Consider the following 10,336-nt stretch of genomic DNA (forward strand, 5'->3'; position numbering starts at 1 on the left):
CTTAGCTACACAAAATAAGCAATGTGACTAACAAGGTTACTCAAACCAAATTAGTCACGCAAAGGGAGCTACTTCTATGCTACACAAGCAAGAAGATAACTAGTAAGCTACACAAGCTAACTAATTACAAGAGCAACTACACAAGCAGAAAGTAAATACAAGCTTGTGCAATGGGGAATGCAAACCAACGGGAAGAAAAATGTTGTCACGATGATTTTTCTCCCGAGGTTCACGTGTTTGCCAACACGCTAATCCCTGTTGTGTCGACCACTCACTTGGTGGTTCGGTGGCTAATTGGCATCACTCACCAAGCCCACATGTTGGGCACCACAAGAACCTACCCACAAGTGAGGGTAGCTCCATGACACGCTCTACTAATGTTGCTCTTCGTGGCTCCTGTGGTGTGAGCACGGTACCCCTCACAAATCCTTCTCTAGAGCACCGCACAATCTTCTTTATGTGCTTCGACGAAGACCACCACCAAGCCATCTAGGAGGTGGTAACCTCCAAGAGTAACAAGCACCACCGGCTTGCAACTTGTTCACCTAGTACCACTCGATGCAACCTCATGATGCAAACGCACTAGAATCACTCACTCACAATGGATTCACACTTCTCGCAAGGACATGTGAGTTAGAGGCTTCTCAAACCAAGCACACACAAGGGAAACACATCCCCAAGGTGCTCAACCTCAGCCAAGCCCGAGCTCCACCTCTATTTATAGCCCCCCAAGCCAAATAGAGCCGTTGGTGCCTTGGAGCACATTTCTGTGCAGTCACTAGACAACAACGTGCGGGCACCGGACAAGGGGTGGTGGTGCCCCAATGTCTGAATTGCAATGGATAATTTGATCTATCCGTTGAGACCCTAGCACCGGACATAGGGGGCGGTGCACTGCCCTAGGGGTGGCAGTGCCCCCCGATGAGTTTTTCTCCCTCTCTGGAAAAAGGGGCAGTGCCACACCTCCATGGTCACCGGACAGTCCGGTGCCCCTAACTTGCTTCAAATCAATTTCCACCACTTTCAAGTATGTAGAGCATTTCATTAGTCTTCCGAAAAGCCCTAGATCATCGAAATCGGAGTTCGGAGCTAAGAGTTATGCCCAAAATACGGAAGCACGTCACTGCTGATTTGGGCACGTTGTAGGGGTGGCGGTGCACACAGGAAAGGGCGGTGCCAACCCCCAGGCTGGGCTGCGCGTTAGCTACAAGTTTGGTTGCGTTTTCTGACCCCTGGACAACCCAAACTTGCTCTTTTCTTCTCCTTTTCTTCTCCACCTTCATCTCCTTTGCAAATATGCCAACACCACCAAGTGTTCACCAACATGTGCATGTGTGTTAGCTTTTCACAAACATTTTATCAAAGGATTACCTCTCTTTTCACCACACCACTCGATCCTAGGAACGATGCAAAGTTAGATCACTCGAGTGGCACTAGATGACTGATATGCAAACAAGTTTGCCCCTCTTGATAGTACGGTCATCTATCCTAAACCCGGTCATAAACTTCTCTACACACCTATGACCGGTGAAATTAAATGCCCTATAGGTTATATCTTTGCCTTGCGCATTCCATTCCATCTCCTCCAATGTTGAGGCAACACATGCACCAACTTTGATCAACAAATGATATGATCCACTTCATATCATCACATGACCTTGTTGGTTCATCAATCTTGACCTCACCTGCTTTTCACTGTTGCCTTCATCCATTGGCGCCAAGTCTTGCTCAAGCTTCACTGCCACGTGGTCTATCGCTCCAAAGCCTCCAACTTGCCCTTTACGCTTACAACCGGTCCATCAAGCCAAGTCTTGTCTTGATCTTCTCCACCTTAGTCACATGACTCAATGTCATGTCTCATATGCAATTAGCTCCTTCATCACATGTGCGAGCCTTGCAACAAATCCAAGCCATCTTCTCCATCATGGCATGAGTTACTCACACAAGTGTAAATGTGGACTAATCACCTGTGTATCTCACATTTAAACATATTAGTCCACCTAGGTTGTCACTTAATTACCAAAACCAAACAAAGACCTTTCAATCTCCCCCCTTTTGGTAACTGATGACAACTCTACAAAGATATGGAAATTAAGCTCATTTCAAGCTAGCACTTCACACAAGTGTAAATTGCTAACTTGATTTGGATTTTATGCTACTTATCCAACATTTAAGCTCTATGTCAAAGATTTGCATAAGCACCATAAAACCTGACTTGGTAGTGATAACTCCCCCCCTACATGTGTACTCAAATAGTTTGTTTTGAAGTTCGTGAAGTTCGCACACATGCATAAATATGAAATTTGTGGGAGTGTTAGAACTACTAAGTGATGCTAAGGTGTATAGAATAACCTTTGAAGTGTGATACCAATTGGAGTTGTACTTTTAACACCATCCTTTGCATCATCAGTAGCTAGACAACAAAAACACTAGAAACCCCATGAGATCAACATTATAAGCAAGGGTCTAGTTTTTACATAATAAACACAAGTCTAGCTACCATCCTATGCATGCTAGTTATCATATCATCATTCAAGATCTTTAACTAGCTACAACACACAAGCATGCATGTCAAATTTAAAAACTTATGCAATGAAAGCAAGCACATGAATATGCACATATCAAATACAACCAATCAAAGTTCATGAGCTTGCTCCCCCTACTTGTGTGCTTCTCTTGTCCAAGAATTTTGATCCTTCTCCAATCTTCAATGTTGCTCCCTCTTTGTCCATGTCCAACTTCTACTTCTCCCCATGATGCATTTACATATCTTTGCTCCAACTTCTCCCCATTTGTCATCAATTTCTATAAAAGGTGTGCTTCTTATTGATACAAAGAATTGCATTGGGGTAGATGGTTGATACTTGAATTTTGCATTTTTTTATGGACACTTCTAAATATTGGAATGACACCAATTGTAGCCCTTGAGATACCTCATGTAGGATCTTTGACCTTGATACCAACTGCCCTTGAGATACCTCATGTAGGATCTTTGACCTTGATACCAACTGGTGGGGCACCTCCCCTTATGTCATAGCATGGGTCATTCACTTGATAAACTTGAACTCTTGTATGTGAGGGAACTTGCTTTACTTGATGATCACTTAAAGTGGAGGATCACTTGTGGAACCACCATTTGAGGTGCTAGATATCACTTGTATGAATACCACTTGTAACAAAGTGACAATATAGATATACCACATGTAAGAACAATCATGGAACCACTTGTAAGATTTGTCAATTATATCCATTTTTTTGAACACTTGTCATCTTCATGAGCTTCTAGTATTGACTTGACCTAGATTGATTTGCCTATGCTTCTAAGTCCGGTTTGAACCCTCTCTAAGCTTCTTCACACACATTAAGTGGTTATCTTATCGAGGTTCTACTTGTCACCTGTTGGCAATCCAAAATAAATCAAGTACTTGGGTTCAATAGCTCATGAACAAACTCATACACTACCACTAGATCAGTTAACCATTCAAGCAATAGTGGTAGGCTATGAATTTTAAACATTTCATTTGTTATGCATGATCCTATTAGGCATGTACTATATGCACTAACCACATATTAGTAAGGAATAAATGATCATGCACATTACAATGATACATTTGCTATCTTGGAGTAGAGGATAGTCATTTGATTCCAATTAAGCTCCGAAATAGCAATGTGAAGTCTAATTATAAGCTTGGTGAAGACCAATCATCAATAATGAAATCCATTCTTCATCCATATGAAATGAGAACCACTTATGATCAAGTACACTAGCTCTTTGTTGCGGTTGGCTTGTTTTTCCTTTTTGATCAATTCTTGCATGAGAATACCATTTGAATATTCATGAATTGCTTTCCTTTTGCGTGTTGCTTACTTTCTTGATCAATACATTTTGATTGTTTCAACTAATATCTCAAATGTCCCTTAGATCACCACTTCCATTTTAGCCTTCCAAGCACCACGCTCAGTTTACCTACAAAAGGTGGCACGTCCCTACACTAGGGAGAAGTGACCTCTCTCCAAAGAACTATTCTTGATACTCACTTGAAATAACTTGATTGATTAATTCAAGTGATGAATTTATTTTGATGAGGAACCATGAATCCTTCTTTAAGTCCTTTTTATTTCTACTTGTTTAAGTCCTTTTCTTTCTACCAAATGATCTTCAAATTGTCACTAGAACTTAAACTCCATCATTATCTTGAGTTTGATCTTGATCTTCAACTTGAGTACCGAATGTGTGCCAAGTACACTCCACAATTAAATGGCCTTATACTCTTTGTTTGTCATGCTTCTAGATCAATCCAAAACCAAACTTAGGTACCTCAACCATTTATAAACATGATTCCAACTTGAGGACCTTTCAATCAAAGTGACTCTTGATCAATCCAATGATTGTCACTTTTCTATCAGATTCTGTACCCTTTAAAGATAAATCCATAACTCCCAATGTACAGATCCAAATACCACAAAATTTGGTAGAAACATGCTTCACTAAGTATTCTAGCAGCTGTAAAAATTTCAGCTTCATTTGACTTCTAGATTGCTACCAGATTTCATATCTTCCCATACTGCTACATCTTGAAAACTACTGCACCATAGCTGACAAGATCTACACCAACACCAAAGCATTTCTCATCCAATAGTCATGAAATTTGTATAGCAACTCATACCATAAGTGTACAGAATGCATACCAAATTTAAAGCCAATCCATATAGATTGGTTCATTCAAACATGGCTAAGATCACAGCTCACTCAGATTTTCAATAAAGGACAGATTTCAATACTTGAGCTATTCTTCATCAAATGTGAATTAAACTTGAAATCAACTTTCTTGAATAATTTCACAAGACATATATCCATTCAATCCACTTATTAAAAGTCATCTTATAAATTTATCCAACTCGAATCAATCCAGACTTGATTACTAATCAATTAATCCATTCAATCATCTCATAGCAAGCAACAAATGCATATATATCCAATTCAATCAACTCATATGCACCCAAATGAATTAGATCAACTAGAGATATACCTTGGTTAGATCATGATCATTCAATCAGCAAGCTTCAACTCTTATATTTGCAAGCCATCAAATAATTCAAAAAATCATCCACAACTTGAATATGATATTTGTATGTTGTAGCACGTTGGAATTCACTCTCTTTTGACTTGGCATTGGGATAAGATTAGCAATAGGCTTCAATACTTGACTCAACATATGATGAACAACAATAAGTCCATTGAATCAAGCCTCCAATGCCGATGGTACCTATAAATAATCATTCACTTTTTGATGGTACCCAAACTAGTTTGGGTCCTCTCAAGTTAGGAGCAACATACTTAGGCATGACCTTAGTATGAATAGCGAGATCTCTTGCAATAGCAACTATAGAGGTACCATTACCATCCTTTCTAAGCATAATATTATCATAAATTGAAATAGGCTTAGAATTATTACCTAGGGGACATGAATTAGCCATGTGTCCCCTTTCCCGACATGAGTAGCAAACTCTCTTTGATTGAGCCTTTTCTTCCTTGCTCATGTGTTGCTTCTCATTGCCTTGCCTCTCATGAGTTGCTTGAGCCTTCTTCGCATGCTTGGTAGGACACTTGCCATAATCCTTGAATTTGATAGGAAACTCCAAAGGATGAATTACTCTTTCTTTTGATGTGCGTGGTTCGTGTGAGGGCTCAAAAGTCAAATCTAAGGATGGTAAAGGTTTGAAATCGACTGATGAGGACTCCTCAACACTCGATGTGACTTTTGCCAGGAAGGGTTTTATGATGGAAGAAGTGTGTTTGTCTATGAAGTGCTCAAGGAATGTCACTTGTTCCATCATGGTTTTGTGTGTAAATCTACCTCCGGTGGTCATGTTGACGCACAGGTCAGCTTCCATGTCAATACCCAAACAAAAAAGTCATAGCAAAATACTATCGGGTAAAGACAAGTCTAGGCCAGCGTGTATTAATGCTGAAAACCTAGCCTAGGCTGCACCTAAAGTCTCCTCACACTGCTCAAAGTTGAGGATTGCCCTTGGTAGAGAGACGATACGGGACATGGGAAAAATTCAAGACAGTGTCCCATATCTTCACACTTGAAGCATTTGATGTGAGCATAATCTTTCTTCTTATCTTGATTCTTCCTCATCATCTTGGCATCTTGAATAAGCATTGGATGCCTTGATCTTCCACCCCTTCTTGTCTTCTTCTTCTTCATTATCAAATCGCCACCATCTTCATGGTTGATCTTGATTTGAACTTGGGGCTTCTTTTCTTGCTCAACTTGTGGCTTCATCGTTGGCTTCTTAGTTGGGCAAGACTTGGTAAGATGACCCGTCTCATGGAATTTGAAGCACACGAAATGAGAGAGCTTCTTTTCTTCTTGCTTCATCATCTCTCTTTTATTTCTTCTCTTGCCCTTGACATTGCTTTTGTTGAAGCCAATGCCACTCTTGTCACCATAGCTTCTTTGATTGTCCAACATATGCTCAAAGGTTACCTTTGATTTATAGCACCTCTCTAACTTGATGCTCAATTTCTTCACTTCTCTTTTGAGCTCATTGTTCTCCTCCAAAAGGTTAGTCCCACAAGATATTAAGGAAGAACAAGTATCTATATGTGAAGGGCATGGCATTTCTAATAAATCATCACAAGAGGTGGATACATGCTTCTTCCCTACATCACAAGAGTTAGTCACATGTTGTGATTGATTATTTGACTTATGTGATGAGCTCTCATTATTTTTAAGTCTCTTTGTAAAGACTTTAATGAGAGAAGCATGTTGTTCTAATAATTCTTCATAAGATACAAGAAGCTTCACATGAGTCAATGTTAGCTCATCATGTGAAGCTTTAAGAACATCTAGTAAGTGCTTATTGTTGGCATTTCTTAACGTCACTACTAAGAACAAGGTTTTAAGATTAATCTCTATCAATGACATCAGAAATGCTCGTTGGTATTTACTTGTGACTTGAAAGGATAAATATATGAATGACAAAGAAGGATCTGCAAGTGCACAGATAATATACCATGATAGCAATTCTCCCGGAAGTATTCTAGGTATCATTATTTATATTTTTACCACAGGGAAGGGCGGGTAGTTGGAATATATTGATAACTTATACACATGATGGAGAAATAAACCATAACCAAACTTCTACTCATAACAGGGGTAAGTGAAGAGATAAATATGATAAGCAATGATAAATGATCACTTAGAGTACTCCTTTCTATGACATTAGCATTGCTAAGTTAAAATATTAGAGGAATAACTCCTAAGTCATTCTTAATTACAAGTCAAAGCATACGTTGATTAGTGCAATTACACTTAGTAGTCATGGCTAAGATCAACTTCATATCTACACATAAGGGATATTACTAAGGAAGAATAAGAACAGAGCTTGTCTTGCTTCATAACCGCATCCTACTTGTCCTATATTCGGGGAGTGGACTACAAAGGACTCAATGGGAATGTCACATCCGTGATCTACCACATGGCCCAGAATATAGGGTGCAAGTCAACAAAAGATGCTTGGTAGTCCACCAAGAGGTATCCCATGATGGTAGATTTGTTGTAGAGGTGAGCGAAATCAGGTGCGAGATGGTGACAAGACATAAGATTTAGACAGGTTTAGACCATCAGCGTGACATAATACCCTAATCCTGTGTCTCGTCGGGTTGTATTGATGAGAGAAACCCTAGGCGAAACCCAGGATCTATATCTGCATGCCGACTAGGGGACCCCTGCCCCTCCTTATATACTCTGGAGGGGTAGGGTTATAAGGAAAGTATCCTAGTCGATTATATGGTAGGATTACAATATTTATAAGAGTCCTAATAGATCATATCTTCAAGATGCCTTGCGGTGTACGCCGATCAGTGCCGTGCGCCACAAGTCTTGATCTTGTGGGCCAGACCATCCCTGATCATGCAGCCCATGTCCCTTGCCGTGGGTACCTAGGGTTATACCACCACAGCTTGTCCCCGAGTGCCTTGTATCTTTTTAAGAATGCCATCTTAAACAAGTCTGAGCAGTTTGATGTGAAGCCGACCAGTTTAATCGGTGATCCGAGCAGTGGAAGTCGAAGCCGACCAGTTTAACTGGTGACCTAGGCGATCAAAGTTGAGGCCGGCCAACTTAATTGGTGACCTAGATGGCAAAAGTCGAGGCTGACCAGTTTAACTAGTGACCTAGGTGGTGAAAGTCGAGGACAACCAGTTTAATTGGTTAGTAGACCTCGGACTTAGCCAAGTAAGGCTTGCCAAAAGGATGTAAGGGGCTCAAGATTAAATTTGAAAAATTCTTCACCTCAGATAAAGTGTAGCCATTTAAAGTCTGTTTTCATAACTTGGTCAATAAGGAGGATAAATTAGGAAAAAAGCACTACATTCACCGCTAGGTGAAGTGTAGCCACTTAGTCCCCGAGCTTGCTGGAAGATGAAGAAAGAATCTTGTAGTAGGGTCAAAGAAATCAAGCCCGAAAGCTTGCCAATGTCATCTGTCATGTGTGTATCAAGACAACAGACGTGCTGTCCAAGATCAACACCCTGATCTGAATAGTATGGAGCAACTTGATAGCACACCGATGAGGCGTAGCAAGATTTGGCCGCCAAGGGACTACCCAGCTTAGCTAGCAACTCTTGCATGAAGAAACCAAACGCCGATGAGTCCCTAGCTTAGCTAGTGATGCTTGTATGAAGAATCTAAACACTGAGAAGTCCCCAGCTTAGCTAGCAAGCTCTCAGCATGGTTGATGATGAAGCCAAAGCGATGAGCAATCTGTCCAACTAGTCAGCGGTGAAACGAGCACCGAGCAGTCCAACCAACTGGTCGGCGGTGAGGTGAGCGCCATGTAGAAGTGAGCACCAAACAGTCTAACCAACTGGTCGGCGATGAAGTCCATGAACCTAGCGGTCTGACCGGTTGATCGGTGGAGAAGTCCGACAGCCAGGAGGTGCAACCATTCGGATGATGATCCTTTTGTCCTTCCCAATTGATCCAATCCCCAAACGTAAAAAATAAGCTCGTTGACAGAACCAGTCCCCTACAATATAAATATGTAGATCGGGTAGTACATGATGTCAAGATAAAATATATGAATTTGACGATGAAGGAAGCATAGCAGAGTGGATAAACATTATGTTTGTTTGAAGTGTTCATATTTTAAATATGAGTAACTTCCTTCCAGTTGGTTCTGTATCGCATCACCAACCTCGACTAGCTCAAGATCTATAGCGCGGAGTGGCCGACACCTGTGCACGCATAAGAGAGAGAGTGTTGCCAAGGAGCCGCTGCTAACTGTCCATAACACAGAGCGTGGCTTATGCACATGTAGGAGCAAAGTCGAGGACAGGGACGTCTCTGGGTAACACAAATGAGAACGTGACCGGTCGGCCAGTTGATGAAGAATATCTTTAAGATATTATGCATGGAGAATTGGCAGAGTATCTTAAGCATGGAGAAATTAATTGTGGAGGACAACGGGAGAAATAATAAGGAGAAACATGGCAAAAATTATATTAAATGTAGATATAGAAGGGTACTTAGCTTTAGTCAGAATGTTTGGTCGGCGGCATATGATGTTATCTAGTCGATGTCGATGAAATTGTCCAGCCCTCAAGCTTTCTGGCTTGTTGTCATGATGATGGTCACGGTTGTCATGGCGCCGTTCTTCATGGCGATCGTTATTGCGACGCCTCATGGCTCGCTTGATGTCTCGGATGACTCGCTTGGTAGCTTGATTTGTACTGGAGTCTGATCCACCTTAAAGGTGGGTCAGGTGGATGTAGGTCATCGTAATCATTTTTGGCTAGCTCATTTGCATGATCTTCACATCATGGTGATGTAGATCAAACTCAATTTGCTTGCTTGCATGTTGGACTGACATACATGGGCGCCTCTGTCTTCATGACTTCCATAATTAGCTTGTATGTCTTGCATGTAGATTGGATCTTGGTAAGTGGGCGTTGATGGACATGGTGATGAGCTGTAGTCATCACACCTGCATGATCGAGTCGGGGTAGGGCTCCTATGCAGATGCAGCTCCGCGTGCTATCACGTGGTGGTACGACGCCTACATGGCCATGTACTCGGAGAGCGGCCGGTGGAGACATGGACGGTTGATCCAGTCGGCTGGTGGTTGCTTGCTAGCTTGTAGATGAGGTGCATCACGTCGAGGAGGAGCAGGCGCCTTGCTTGATACTACTGTCTAGGATCTGGGACCCAAAGTCAATTAGCATGGGGCCAAGCAAGGTTAGGCAATGACTGGAGGCGAGTCACGACTGAACGGAGAAGGAGCCCAACATCCTGATCTTCGGGGATGCTACTTTGTGTTCCGC

This window comes from Miscanthus floridulus, chromosome 17 (assembly GCF_019320115.1).
Source record: "Miscanthus floridulus cultivar M001 chromosome 17, ASM1932011v1, whole genome shotgun sequence".
In the NCBI taxonomy this organism is placed as follows: domain Eukaryota; kingdom Viridiplantae; phylum Streptophyta; class Magnoliopsida; order Poales; family Poaceae; genus Miscanthus; species Miscanthus floridulus.